Here is a 15,126-nt window from a genome sequence, read left to right on the forward strand (position 1 = left end):
GATCTTTCCTAGAATTTGCCTTTGGTCAAAGAGACCTACTTCACCTAGGCTTCCTCTCCTTCCTCAAGGGTGGCCTGCATTCAGTGTCTGATCCAGGCCAGGGTACATTTCGAAAGGGCCATCCCAGACTCAGAGCTTTCCACGCGATCAGTTAAGGCCTCCACTGCAGCTGTGTCACAGTTCAACTTCTCTTCTCCTGTTACCATCATCCCCTTCAGTGGTGATGATCTTGCGAGCATTCCCCAATGAACCTACGTGTAAGTCTTCATTTCAGAGTCCATTTCCCAGGGAACTTGATCTAAGACTCCTGTAGACATAAACAAACACTAAGCAAATGAGAATAAGCAAAGGTTATTTATTCAGAGCTTGCTTACAGCACAAGAGTCAACCACCACCACTTGCGTTTTAGCAGAAACTGAAGGAAGGCAGAAGAGTAGGAAAGCTTGACAGCGGAAGAAGGGAAGCCTTCAGGTGTCCAGGTCTTATTGGGTCCTAAGGAAGCAAAATTAAATTCCCTGATGGTGAAATTGAGCCTAAGGTTACCTCAGATTGGGACTGGATGAGACGGTATCTTCAAATTAAGAGCCCCCAGGCCTATGGCCAAGCAGAACTGGGGAAAGGTAGAAATTGCCCATAGGACATGTAGTGTACAGTAAAGGATGGTATGTGTGAGGGTGGGTGTGTGTGAGGGAGGACAGCCCCTGTGTCATGAGGGAGCCAGTTAGTTACCTAGGAGATGAGCTTCACTTTTGGCATAGCTTTATGGAGCGTGAAACTATTTTAGCTGTTAGGGATTTTTTTAGTTTCAGTTTTTGAATCTCTTTTTCTACATGGATTTTAGGAAACTCATTAATATTCAACGTCACAGCATAGTTACTAACCAAGTAACACATAGTTTTTGTTTCAGCTTGACTGCTTGGGATGATGGCTTTTGCTCTGTTTCTCCTCAATTTGAAACTGACTGATTTTACTCATATAGACTAATCTTCAAGCGATTTTGCTTAGCAAATAAGGCAAAGTGCAGAATAGCATAGCAGTGCCTATCCAGCAGCCATTCCTCAGTTTCCCTTCGTACTGGTCAGGTGTCTACCCTTGCACTGTATGACTCTGGATCAGATCCTAATTGGCCTAAGCCAGTCATAATGGCCCTCATCCCCTTGCCAATGATTGGTTTACATGTAAACATGTGATTCAATTCTGATCAATGAGACTTGAAGGTATATCTGCTCGAGGAGGGGAGGTTTCTGGGCATGTTTCTTTTATCTTAAAGAAGAAAAAAATCTCTTTATTTTTGGATGTCATTGTGTATGGATTTGATGCTTGAAATTTCTTAGGTCACTTTGTAACCTCGAGGGGAATATATAATCTAGTTTGGGCTTGCAACCTTTAGAACAAGACCAATAAATACCACAGAGAGATAGAAATAGGCTAGGTGCTCAAAGGCATCAATGAGCCACTGAATTAACCCAGCCTACAGTCCTATTGTATATGGGTTTCTTATTGTTCGAGATCTGAGATTCGGATCTCAGGAGAGGGACTGAGGAAGTGGGGGCAGGGCTGGGTGAGATTTTCAAAGTTCAGTTTGATTTTTTTAAACCATGTTTTGTGTGTATATATATGTATATATATATATATATATATATATATATATACATATATATACAATTTAAAAAATAAGGTGAGTGATTTTTATTTTCTTTAGTAAGTGGATCCAGAGAAACCTTAAGTTTGATTTATGAATAGCCGCCATTTTGAAATTAAATGGTAGCAAATAAGGTTTAATGGGTCTATCATCAAGTACATAATTGAAGGTACTTGAGTGAAATTTGGGGCTAGAGGATGCAGCTATGTATGTTTAAGGGAGTTCTTTTAGTGATTGAACTACTGCTTTACCAAATGCCTGTGTTGTTCATGTGTTGTCTTGCTTTCCAGAATAAGAACAAGTAGTAGCGTCTATTGTGACATTTGACTTTACCAAGTGAAGAGCACTTGACTAACAAGGGTCTCACACACGGCCAAATGTCCTTCTGATTGTACTCGATGAGATCCAGGCCTTTTCAAAAACAATACCAAATGTGATATTCTGTCCACACTGTACAGTTAATCTTCCTATGTGCGGATAAAGGAATAATTTGTTTCTCATTTTCCTATTTTCTTCCTGGAGATCTGGTCAGTGAGGCACTAGGGGGAAAGAGAAAATTCTTTCATAGCAGATCAAGTGACTGAAAAGACCTGGGCTCTTAGGCATTTTTTTTTTTTTTGGAGGACGATCAGCCCTGAGCTAACTACTGCCAACCTTCCTCTTTTTACTGAGGAAGACTGGCCCTGAGCTAACATCTGTGCCCATCTTCTTCTATTTTATGCATGGGACGCCTACCACAGTTTGGTGTGCCAAGCGGTGCCATGTCCGCACCCGGGATCCAAACCTGCGAACCCCAGGCCTCCGAGAAGCGGAACGTGCGAACTTAACGGCTGCACCACCCAGCCGGCCCTACTTAGGGATTTTTAATGCTACAAACCCCTTTCCAAAGTGAACGATGTTTTCTTTGCACTTGGAGAGTTACATTCTTCCCTCTCAGACTGAGGTACTCTCTCCAGACAAAAGTATGGCTGCTTCGATGGGAGAATTGTCCTGGGACTCCTGAGACCGTCACAGCCTCTGACACTCAAGCTTTCTTATGCTTATGTGAAGGGTGTTGAGAAGAGAGTAGTGAACGCTTTTTGACTCCAAGACTATGAACACATCAACCCAACCCAATCTCCTTCAGTGGCTTTGCAGATAAGACTACGCTCAGCTTTACAGCAGATTATTCTCAGCAGAATTCCATCCTCTTTAGCATAACAAGAGCACAAATGTAAAGACTAATATTATTATTAATATCAGTAACAATTATTGTTATTAACTAATAATATAACAACGCACATATAAAAATAACAATAATAAATAATAACAGTCATGTTGTTTATTGAATGATTACTGTGTTCCAGCTACTATGTTAAGCACTTCATATGCATTTTAGTATTTAACCCTCACAATAACTTTATAAGCCAGGTATTGTTGTTATCCCCATTTTCATACACCAGGTAATTGAGGCACAGAGGGGATAAGTAGCTTTTTCACAGTCGCACTGTAAATGGTGGAGTCAGGATTTGAATCTAGATCTGTCTGGCTGCAATAGCTGTGAACTTTTCATGTAACACACAGCCACCCAAAATTGAATTGTAAGCTCTGTGAGAGCAGGAACAATACCATGTTAAGCCCTGTATATTCAGCATCTAGTACATTACTTAGAAGATAGCAAGTGCTCAATAAATATTTATTAATGAATCAATAAACTAACATTTATTAAGTGTCAAGTCCAGCTTCCACCAGTGCTGAAGCTTTCAGATACCACTTGCCACATTGCCCCTCTCTGGCATCATCTGTGCCATTGATCACTATTTCCTGGAGCCATACTGACACAAGGGTCATTGACATAGACTTGGAGTGGTCAATGGCCCAGTCTTTACCCAGCCTGTACGTGAGGCACAGATACTGAGCTACGCCAGGGGCTACAATCTTTTCTGCTTCCTCCACTTTGTCTGCTCCCCAAACTGAATCCCCTTCTGGAAGCCAAAGCATGTCTAAAGTCCAGTTACTTTTTCTAGTACTCAGGGCCTCTGCACCAAAGAGTAAGACTGCCTCTCCTTTTCTCACTTTCTGGGCATGAAGCCCACACTGCCTGTCCCAATCTGGAAACTTGTGTTCTTGTTCGCTTCTGGCTGGTGAACTCAGCTCGTGCTCAAAAACCAGATTTGGTCCCATGACGTTTTTCCTTTGGAAGAGCTTTTGCTACATGTGATTGATAAAAGAGCAAAGCAAATGGTTGCATTATCTTGTTTAAAAGTAGGGGTATAACAGTTGAGATGCTTTTGTCTGTAATAATATACCTAAATAATATTGGCTTAAAGAATACAGACATTTATTACCTCATGTGATGAAATGTCTGCAGCTAGGGTAGTTCCAGGGTTGGTTAATTAAGCAGCTTAATGATGTCAGTGCTCTGAATCACCTTATCTTCCATTCGCTTGGCTTTCCCTTCATGGTCCCAAGATCGCTGCTGCTGCTCCAAATGTCTTCATGGGACACAACATGAAACTGAAGAAAAGAAGTGGGGGAGAGGCGGTGGGGTCTTTCCCAGAAGCTCCCATCAGACTTTCTCTTGGGAACCATTGGGCAGACTATATTACAGGCCCTAACAAACCAATTTCTGGCCCTGATCTGCCACGCTTTCCACTCCCCTGCACTTGTGAGCCAAATCGCAACACTTACCCTGTCCAGCCATCACCAAGGAACTCTTTTCTTCCAAAGAAATCGGGTATACACAACACGTTAACAGTTATCTCTAGGTGGAGGAATTGCAAGTGATTTTTCTTCTTCAGAAAATTTGGTGCAATAAACATGTATTACTTTTTTTTTTTTTTTAAAGATTTTATTGTTTTCCTTTTTTCTCCCCAAAGCCCCCCCGGTACATAGTTGTGTATTCTTCGTTGTTCTTCGTTGTGGGTTCTTCTAGTTGTGGCATGTGGGACGCTGCCTCAGCGTGGTCTGATGAGCAGTGCCATGTCCGCGCCCAGGATTCGAACCAACGAAACACTGGGCCGCCTGCAGCGGAGCGCGCGAACTCAACCACTCGGCCACGGGGCCAGCCCCAAACATGTATTACTTTTTAAAAAAATGTTTTATTTTAAAATAATTTCAAACTTACAGAAAATTTGCAAGAATAGAATGAGGAACTCCCATATCTTTTACCTAGATTCACCAGTATTTAACATTTTGCCACCATTATTAATTTCTCTTTCTCTTTATATTTTCCGAACCATTTGAAAGTCTGCATATATCATTTCCTTTACCGTATAATATTTGAATGTGCATATCCTAAAAATAAGAATATTTTCTTACAGACTAACAGTAGGGTTATAAAATTTAGGAAATTTAACATTGATACATTACTTTAATCTACAACCCATATTCTAAATTTACCAATTGTCCCAAGACTGACCTTTGTAGAATTTTTTTCTGCATAGGACTTAGTCCAGGATCATGTATTACTTATTTGTCTTTTTAATCTCCTTTCATTTAAACAGTTTCCTAAACCCTTCTTTGTCTTTCATGCCATTGATATTTTTTAAGAGTTGGCCAATTATTTTACAGAATGTCCTCAATGTAGGTTGTTTGATGTTTTCTTATGATTAGATTCGATTATGCATTTTAGGCCAGAATATCACCTGAGTGCTGTAGTGTCCTTAGAGCATCAAATCTGGAGGCATACAAAGTTCATCTGCCCCTTGTTGCTGATGTTAATTTTAATCACCTGCTCAAAGTGTCTGGTTTTTCCCATTATGTCTGATCTTTTTAATCATAAAGGAAAATGTCTTTTTAAAAAATAACAAATTGTGAAAGATCCCACTACAATAAGTTGAAACTGAATCTAATGAAAAATTATATGTCATGCTGCCTCATTTGTGCAAAGAACACTTACTACATCTCACCAATGATAGTGAATTTGAGAGAGAGAATGGGACTTTAAAGCCCCAAGTTGTCAAGAATAAACTAAGGTCTGGAGAGAGAAAGTACCCTGCCAATGTTAGTATCAGAGCCAGGGCTAGGACAGGGGACTCCATCACTGATCTGCCTCCCTTGCCATCCTGCTGTACCTACGAGCCAAAGCACAACAAATGTGTTCCCCGCCCAGCTGTCACCAAACAACTCTTTTCTTCGAAAGAAAAAATCTGGTGCCCCACACCCCCTTGCCACTCCGTGTTATAACACTCCCAGGTCTTCAGTCCAGACTCCAGATCTGTTCACATTAAAACACTATCCATGTCCAAACTGGAAATGGGTTTCCTGTTTTATCATTTAAATGAGTTACCTTACTCCCTAGTTATCTCCACAAACTCACTCTCACTGCTCACAGGTTGGAGCCAGTAAAAGAATGAGATAAAGAGGCTACAGCACCGTATGCTGGATGCATTCCACAGAGAGGCCTTTGTATAATTTGTGAGTAGAAGAGTAATGATTCTTTTTCCTGGCTCGAAACAGAGTCAACTGTGCTATTTTGAAATCTACCAAAGGCAGACAGTCCAAGAACCTATAATTGTAGAGAGGGACCGTCTTTCCTGGCAGCGGTGTCTGTGCGTGTAGGTTGTAAAAGGCAGCCTGGGCCCCGCGGTAGATTCAGCGCCAGGAGAGCTGAGGTTTGGAGGCAGTGCTATCGTTATACTAATACATTTCCTGCATTGCCATTTTGTTTCATGATAGCAAGTACTGACCTTTCTGTGCCTCCACTTCTCCTACTGGTGACAAGAAGAGCCACCCTTACATATTTACACAGATATTTGTGAAGACAAAGAGAGCACAGTGAATGGAACAAATTGTAGTGGCTTTTCCACTTACTGGCTGTGGGACTGTTATGGGCTGAATCATGAAATCCCGCCTCCAAAATCATATATCAAAGTCCTAACCTCTAGAAACTCAGAATGTGACTGTATTTGGAGACAGGGTCTTGAAAGAGGTAATTCAGTTAAAATGAGGTCATTGGGATGGGCCCTAATCCCGAAGACTATGCTAAGGCACAGAAAGAAGGCAGGCATCTTAAAGCCAAGGAGACGTCTTCAGAAGAAACCAGTCCTGCTGACCCCTTGATCTTGGACTTCTATCCTCCAGAATTGTGAGAAAAGATATTTCTGTTGCCTAAGGCATCCAGTCTGAGGTACTCTGTTATGGCAGCCCTACCAAAGTAACACAGGGACCTTGGGAAAGTTAGTTAACGCTGCCAGGAAGATAAGCTACATAATTTGTGGGGTCCAGTGCAAAACAAAAATGTGGGGCCCCTTGTTAAAAAATTAGGAATTTCAAGATGGCAACAGCAGAGCATTAAACCAAATGTGGGGCCCCTCGAAGCACAGGCCCTGTGTGACTGCACACCTCTCTCACCCATGCAGCCAGCTCTGCTTCTAGACTTCAGTTTTCTTATCTGGAAAGTGATGGTAATACTTGCACTTACCTTTAGGTTTGTTGAGAAGATTAAATGAGATCCTAGGACTAAGCTCTCAGAGAACATGAAAAGGTGACTGAGAAAGATGTTCAAAGTTTAACATGAAAGGTCTTGCCCCAGGATCACAACAAAGAAGAGTTTGTTTGCTTTTTCTCTATTTATGGTCAATGAGCCATTAGGGGAAGGGAAGAATGTGTATGTGTGTGTTGGGGGGGGACAGGGACGTTTCAGAGTTGAGAGACTCTGCTGGGGTGAACAATGCAGATTGTTCCATAAATTGCTTATGTATAATCTTAGGGTCCCTGCTGCGGGGCATGCAATTTCTGTCTTCTCCTTCCTCTCCCTTGCCTGCTGCCGTATGCTCCACTGAAAGTGCCATTTGGACTTGGAGCTTCCCTGTTGCTGCCTCACTTTCTGACAAAAGTGTTATTATTTCCACACATATGACTCTTTTATTCTATAAATAAATAAAGCTTTAGAAGGCAACTGAACACAACCCTGATGTCTAAAATAGGACAAATAAAGCTGATCCTTGTAAAATTAAATCCTCATTAGGAGGTAAAGAAAGTCAGAGGATTCTGAGTGGCATTTTGGAAGGGGGTGATTATTTTCTTTGACATATTTATTACTTTCTAAAAGAATTTAGCAGCCAGAGGTTGAATGGATTATAATAAAATGCCCAACACTAATAATTTTTCAAACAATAGTATCATATGGAACCAATTTTTAGTGCAAGACATAAAGTTCTGTCTTCTGCTGGTATTTCAGCAGATTTCAATGTTTTGCATTTCAATCTCTCCTAAGGCAGAGTTGAATCTAGGCTCCAACTCTTCCTTCTTAACATGATGATAGAATCACTGATTCACAATATTCATTCGTTGCCCTTTTGAAAGCAAATCTCAGAACCTTACAAATAAGTTCTACAAAAAAGCAGCCCCTGTCCTCGAACCATGGTCACTCTCACAAATGTACCCAATAAAAGTAAAATGGGGTTGATTGTCTTTTTTAGTGAAACAAGAAGACGATAGTAAGATATGCCCTTTGTTCTCATTATAATTAGAAGAAATTTAAACTCCTTCAAGACTCTAAGTGATCTGGATGCTGTTGTGAAAGGTGGTAGAAAGATAAAACAATATTCAAGCTCCTTTTCTTAAGGCCTCTGTTCATTGCCCCTATAATCATAGCCTCTTTATTCTGGTTGTTTAGGGAAGGAATGAGGTAGAACAGGGTCATGTAATTAAGATAATTATATTTAATTAATATGTAATGATAATTACATGTTGAAAACTAATACATTCTACAATTCCCACAGTGTGTGGCAAAATCTACCACCAAGACAGACTGAAGCTGGTCCAAAGTCATGTCACAAAGAAACACGTTTAGAGACAAACTTGATCTGGGTCACCAGACCATATCTTCAGAACTTTCACCTCATTTCAGAATAAAAACACTTCACTATCTCCCATTTATTTCAGGGATGGTAAAATGCCCTCACATTTATTATCTCATTTGAAGTCACAGTATTAGTCAGTCTCTTTCAAGTGGTAAGGCATTAAAGAGGGTTCAGATTACCTAGGTGATGGAAATTTAATGTGAGACTCCCAGGGAATGAAGGAAATGCAGGAAACCACTGAACCATCAAGCCTCATGAGAACTGGACATGGTCAAGGATTCAACAGTAACTCTACATGTCAATCATTCTTGTAACTCAGCTTTTTTCTCAGCACAGACTCTAGTGCCAAACAGGGTTGAATCATGCTACTTCCTAGCATGTGACCTGGGGCAAGTTACTTAAGCTCTCTGTGGCTTAGTTTCCACATCTGTGAAATGGAAACAGACCTCACAGAGTTCTTGAAGTTGATATATTTAAAGCATTTAAAATAGTACAAGGCACACAGAAATTGCTGTTTCCTCTTATCATTATCATTTTTATTATTGTTGTTATATTTTTGATGACTTCTGCAGCTACTGTCCCACTACCCTCAGGGTGTCTACTACCTCATAGTTTTGATTACTACCTTTTCTATGTGTGACTCTCAGCATCTATCCCTTTCTGCTTTATATTTTACTTGGGTTACTTACTTTCTTCTGATCTCATTTTCTATACTTCATGCTTCTACTCACTCATGCTTCTGCTTATTGCCTTCATTCTATATATCTCTGCTTCTTTCTGCTCTACTCTATTGTCTGGTTTTCTATGTGTCTTACACTCAACGTCTGGAGAGAGGATTTGATGGGGCCATTTGGGACTATTCAGTATGGAGCCCTGCTGAAGAGTTCCTATGCTTGTTTGCCCTGGGTTGTTGGCAAGTTTATACCAGCCTGTCTTTGGTTCAGGTGGGAATCCATGGGCTGATCAGTTCTGCTCAAGGTGGCAAGGGTCTCAGGATGTTAACTGGGAATCTTGTGTGTAGAGAACCATTTTGGACTCTGTCAGAAAGAGGCTGCGGGGAGAGCAGCATCCAGGGTTTCAGGGCTCCACTCCAATACACTTTTTCTTTAGTATTATTGCCCTCCCATTTATAGATGGAGAAACTGAAGCTCAAAACTGTCAAGTGATCCTAAGTCTTATAACTCAGAGTACATGCAGTGCTTTATTTAATTTTACCAAAGAAGAGGTGCTATTTCTTACACTTCCTCTTATTCAGGAATGGGTGATGATCTTTTTCAGAAATGGCATCTCTCAATGGAAAAGGCAGTTCCATGGCTACTACGTTATATCCAATTCAGAATTTAAGTAATATAGGGTTAAATGGAGATTATCTAAGGTGAAATAAGAGGAAAGAGGTTTACAGCATTTAAAAGACAGACATACTAACGTGATAGTTGTGACTGACTCTTTCCTTCCTTAATACCAAGGCTAGTTTAACAAACCACAGCACTAATTATCTGGCAATTCAGATGTTAGGCAGTCAGCCTCCTTCACTGGAAAAGCTTTTCTGGAGATGGAATCTGGAGGAGCAAGGGAAAGCAGCAAAGAACTTCATTTTTATAGGTTTGGGGAGATAAGATGCTCCAGCCCAAAGACTTATCAGCAACTTGTTTCCACCTGCCAGGAAAGTTCCTTTAATGAAAGCATTTCATTAAACCAGTGATCCCATCCTCATCTTACATCTGTTTTTGGCTAAAACCCATTCCTCTTAGTCCCCTTAGAAGTTTCTGGATTGAAGTCTAACATGCCATTTTAAAATGTAAATTCTAGTTAAGTAGAAGAATTCTAGTTAAGGATTAGGAGAGACTGAAAGAGCAACAGTAAATTAATGATTGCCCAGTTAAAAGGTGGTTGGAGTAGAAATTAATGGATCAGACTGAGGCCTGGGAATCATATGTGGCACTGGTCCAGAGAATTGGGGTGCACCACAATGTCAAATGGGTAAATTTTGATTAATAGTGAGCCATGGTATATTATTTGAAAAATGAGCCTTACTTAGTATTGTGGCAGGTGAAAATCAAGGTGGAAGTTACTGTTTATGAGTAATGCTCTGGTGTATATTGAGCTCATTCTCAGGACCTCTAAAGAGGTCAACAAACAATGCATGTTTGTAGGAAGGAATGGCAGTTGACTTGTCACCCCTGGAAAGGCCTGACAGCCTGGGGAAGGGCTTGGTCTGCTTTGGAAAAACACTATGCAGATCATTTGCAAGGAATGGAATAGGAATTGCTGCTATGTATTGAAAGGGCTGACTCTTCATCTTGTTGGCCTCTTCCAGAGTATAGGAATCAGACACACTTCTTAGGAAATTCAATTAACTACGTTTGTAAATGGGGCTAATTGTTTAAAGGGAATCTAATTGTTTAATTTAGCCGTTAATTAAACATTAATCAAAGACCATAGTTTTTTTAATTAAAATTTTTTTCAATTTATAAATAGAATAATAAAATGGGTAAGTTGAATTTAACTAGATTTTTGGATGTATCTGGCAGGTAACCAGAGAATAACTCATGTGATCTGGGTTGCAAGGAAAGAGTGATTAAAATAAGACTCCATTTGGAGCAAGATATTGGGCCTATTTCTAACCTGTCTCCACCGGCAGGAAGGGAAGGGGGAGGAGAGCTGGATTCATAAATGATGTCAGTGGTGATAGCTGAATAGTGGCTTAGTATCCAGCTAAAGGATATTAAAATGCTGTCTGGGTTATCACCACTGCCATGCTTAGACTCAGGCAGAGTAAGCAGCAATTTCCTTTAGAAGGAATTCTACAGCTAAGTTTGTTTCATTTGAATTTGGGTTCATGATTCATACCATGTGTTCAACCCACTCTGTGTTTTGCAACATGTCTGGGATGAGAAAAATCTGAAGCACCCAGATCCTTTAAAACCATTCTGGGGGCAGGCCTGGTGGTGCACCAGTTAAGTTCACACGTTCTTCCTCCGCGGCCCGGGGTTCGCTGGTTCGGATTCTGGGTGCGGACATGGCACCGCTTGGCAAGCCATGCTGAGGCAGGCGTCCCACATATAAAGTAGAGGAAGATGAGCACGGAAGTTAGCTCAGGGCCAGTTTTTCTCAGCAAAAAAAGAGGAGGATTGGTCATGGATGCTAGGTCAGGGCTAATCTTCCTCAAAAAACAAACAAAAAAACCCATTCTGGTTGAGTTATTCCTGAACTTCTAAAGGCCTAGCCCATAGCAGGTGAGAAGTTTTAAGCAAAAGACAGCATTCATTCATTCAGTGAATTTTTATTGAATGTCTATAGGACAAAGCACGGTTCTAGAGTCCATAAAGGACGTAAAAATGAAACAAATTGGCATCTTGCTTTCAAGGACTGTAAGGAACTTTCTGTCAGTAAGGCATATAAGCTGTATATAAAAATAATAATACATTTGTTTTGTGTAGTAAGAAAAAGGAAAATATGTTTATTGATAACTAATTATGTGTCAGGCGATATGCTCTGTCATCTTGCGTATGACATCTCATCAGATCCTTGCAAGAACACTGTGAGGTAGATTTTAGAAACGGGCAAAAATCATCCTCAACTAAGGAAACACTTCTAGGGAATATGGGTGCAAAGTCATTCCATTTGTGCACTGTGGAAGGATTAAGCAGAGTGGACAATAAGTTCAGAAAGGTAAGTTGGGGGTCAGGATATAAGGGCCTTTAGACGCCAGTCAACAGAGTTTGGGTTTTGTTCCTTGGCAAAGGAGAGATGGTCAAGTGTTTTGAAGGGAGTCAACGGCGAGCAGGACTGGGCTGTAGAGAGCTGCAGCTGGAAGCCTAGAAAGACCAGACAGGCAAATGACATGCCTGATGAGTTGGGTAAACTTCTCCTGGCATCTGCATCTAAACAAACTAAGTATGGGAAGAGTCCTCGTGCCTTCACCGGCTTGGGGACCGGGTAACAAAAAGAGTTAACCTGCTCCCTGTTACTCCAGAGGGTGGAACTGAAAGAGACTAGATTGTGGACAAAGTTTTAGATGTATAAAGAAAAAATGGCTTGGAGTCAGAGACCTTGGTTTCACTCCCAGTGCTGGGTGTTCCAGAGCAATTTACTTATGTAACCTTGCTGAGCCTTTGATTCTTAATGTTAAAATGGGGCTGAGAACCCTCACCTTACAGGATGGTTGTGAGAATTAAGTGAGACAAAGACAGAGTCTTTGGGAGAAGAGTCAGAGAAGCAGGATCTGGCTCTCTAGGAGAAAGGTCTTTAGTGGTGGGCTGCTCTGCTAGCTCGTGTGCTCCTTGCTGCCAGATAAATTCAAGCAGGGACTAGAAGCCTCCTTGTCAGGAATGCTGTAGAAGGGGTTCTTGCCTCCAACAGGTGGTTGCATCACATCACCTTTAGGGTCCATTTCAAGTTACTTTTCTTATTCTCTCCTGCTTTCGCAGTATCCTCTTCCCCACTCCCAACCCATAGTCATAGTATTCAGCAAAATCCATACGTAGAAAGGTAAGGGTGATCATATGAATAACTAGGCAGAAAATAGATATCTAGAACTACAGAGCTAATAAGTATTGAAACCACAGGAGTCGTAAACAAACGTTTCCATTAAGCCAGCTAGAATCCAGGGTAGTGAGTAAACTCTGGCTATCTGCTCATCCGGCATCCTATTTCACTTGTTATGCATTGTCCTGATCCTTTGAGCTTCCCCAAAATACCTAGAGGCCAGTGGTTTCAATGTATTTAAATGTTAGACCCTCTTTTGAAAATGAAGTATTGTGGTGGAGCCTAAACGTAGAACAGAGAGGGATTGTAACTCTGATGAAGGGGAAGGGAGGGCCGGGCTGGGGAGAAGGAGGCTGAAGTTTTGCCCCCTGGTTCCTTCTCCCCGACTCTGGAACCCCTGGTTTGAACACTGCTGACCCAGCCGTGGCCTGTTTTCAGCTTTCCTTTTGAGTCTTTTGTTTTCTGGACTCTGATGGCAGCTGTTATCACTCCAGCTGCAGAGGGGATGGGAGGAAACTTCCTGTTATTCTATCCTGCCATCCCTGTGGGGGTGGGACATTCCCTCCCCCGTCTGCTGCCGGTTGTAGACTGCGAGGCTGGATGCAGCCATTCTATGACTGGGGCTGGAAGAATGATGGTAGCCATGCAGTCACCGTTTGAAGGCTCTTAGGGAGCAAGGCAGGCAACAGGCACGACAGACAGTGTGTCCCTGACTGAGGGAGAGGAAAGGATGAACGGCTAAGAGGCAGGTTAAGTGGCTGGTGCAGAGAATATCTGAGAGGGTTAAGGGTTGTTGCATGAATGGTGGGAGCGTGGGAAAAGGAAGGACTCTGGTCAAAGTATAAAAAGATAGAGAGAGAGGGAGAAAAAAAGAAGTAGTTATGGTTTGTGGTTGTGAGACTATTTGGGAGTAGGGTGCATTGAAGAAAGGGAGGGGGTTAGAGGTGATACGATGATCTATTTTCTGTAGTCCTGTATTTTTATTGTTTTTTCCTTGAATTGGGTATAAAGAATACAAAAAGGTATTAAGCATAGAGCTTGCTCTTCAGGGTTTGGGAAGACAGGAAATGTATACAACTGGACACATATAATCATAGGTCTACACATCTGTACAGTCTCAATAATGCTTACAATAACCTTTGATGTGAGTATTATCAGCCCCATTTGACAGAAGAGGTAATTAAGTTTCTGACATATGTTTCAGTGGCTTGGCCAAAGTTATGCAGCAAGTTAAGTGGCAGAACTAGGCTATGGACCTCCAGCCCTTTTTCTGTCCACTGTAGCACACAGTGAGGACAAGGACTTTAATTAGGCTTTGAGAGAAAGGGGGGCAACACACAGAAGAGTGGGGATTACAGGTAGGCTAGAAGGGGAGACTCAAGCAGGGATTTCCAGGTAGAGGAGTTTGACTCTAGCAGAGGGTTTCCCAGGAGCGAAGTGGAAGATAAGGTGGGAAAGGTAAATAGAGGCCAGATTAGGGAGAGTTTTAAATAGCTAAGAATTGCAGGGAAAGTGGGGGGCGGGGAGCAATTTAGAGGAGAAGATGTTGACGGCAATATCAAACAGTGTTTTAAAAAACTCATCTGGTCGCGGTCCATAGAAAGACTGAGAGCTGGGGAAAAATGGAGTCAGAAATACAAGTTAGGAGCTTGGAATAGCGTACGTCTGACAAATAAGACGATGGTAATAATATAAAGTGGGTCTGTGAGAGCAGTGGCCTGGGTCTGTGGATTTTTTTTAGCACTATAGTGTTTGAACGGGTGTGGATCGTGGGCAATCACTGCTTTACAGGAAGAAAAAATGGCTTTGGAGTCACGTGGATCTCGGTTTCAACCCCAGTTCTGGGTGTTCTGGAGCAATTTACTTACACAATCTTGCCGAGCCTTCGATTCCTTATGTTAAATGGGGCTAATGACACTCGCTTTACAGGATGGTTGTGAGGATTAAATGAGACACAGTGTTGGGCTCTATGCATCCTTCGACAGTTTTGGGCAGAAGGGTAAAATGTTATGACATGTTGTCATCAATCAAAAAACAGACAAATAGGGGTGGGCCAGGTGGCGTAGTGGTTAGGTTCACTGCCTTCTGCTTTGCTGGTTCCCGGTTTGCCAGTTCAGATGCTGGGCGTGGACCTATGCACTGCTTATCAAGCCATGCTGTGGCAGGCATCTCACATACAAAACAGAGGAAGATGGGCACAGATGTCAG

This window comes from Equus przewalskii, chromosome 5, assembly GCF_037783145.1.
Source record: "Equus przewalskii isolate Varuska chromosome 5, EquPr2, whole genome shotgun sequence".
NCBI classification, from domain to species: Eukaryota; Metazoa; Chordata; class Mammalia; order Perissodactyla; family Equidae; genus Equus; species Equus przewalskii.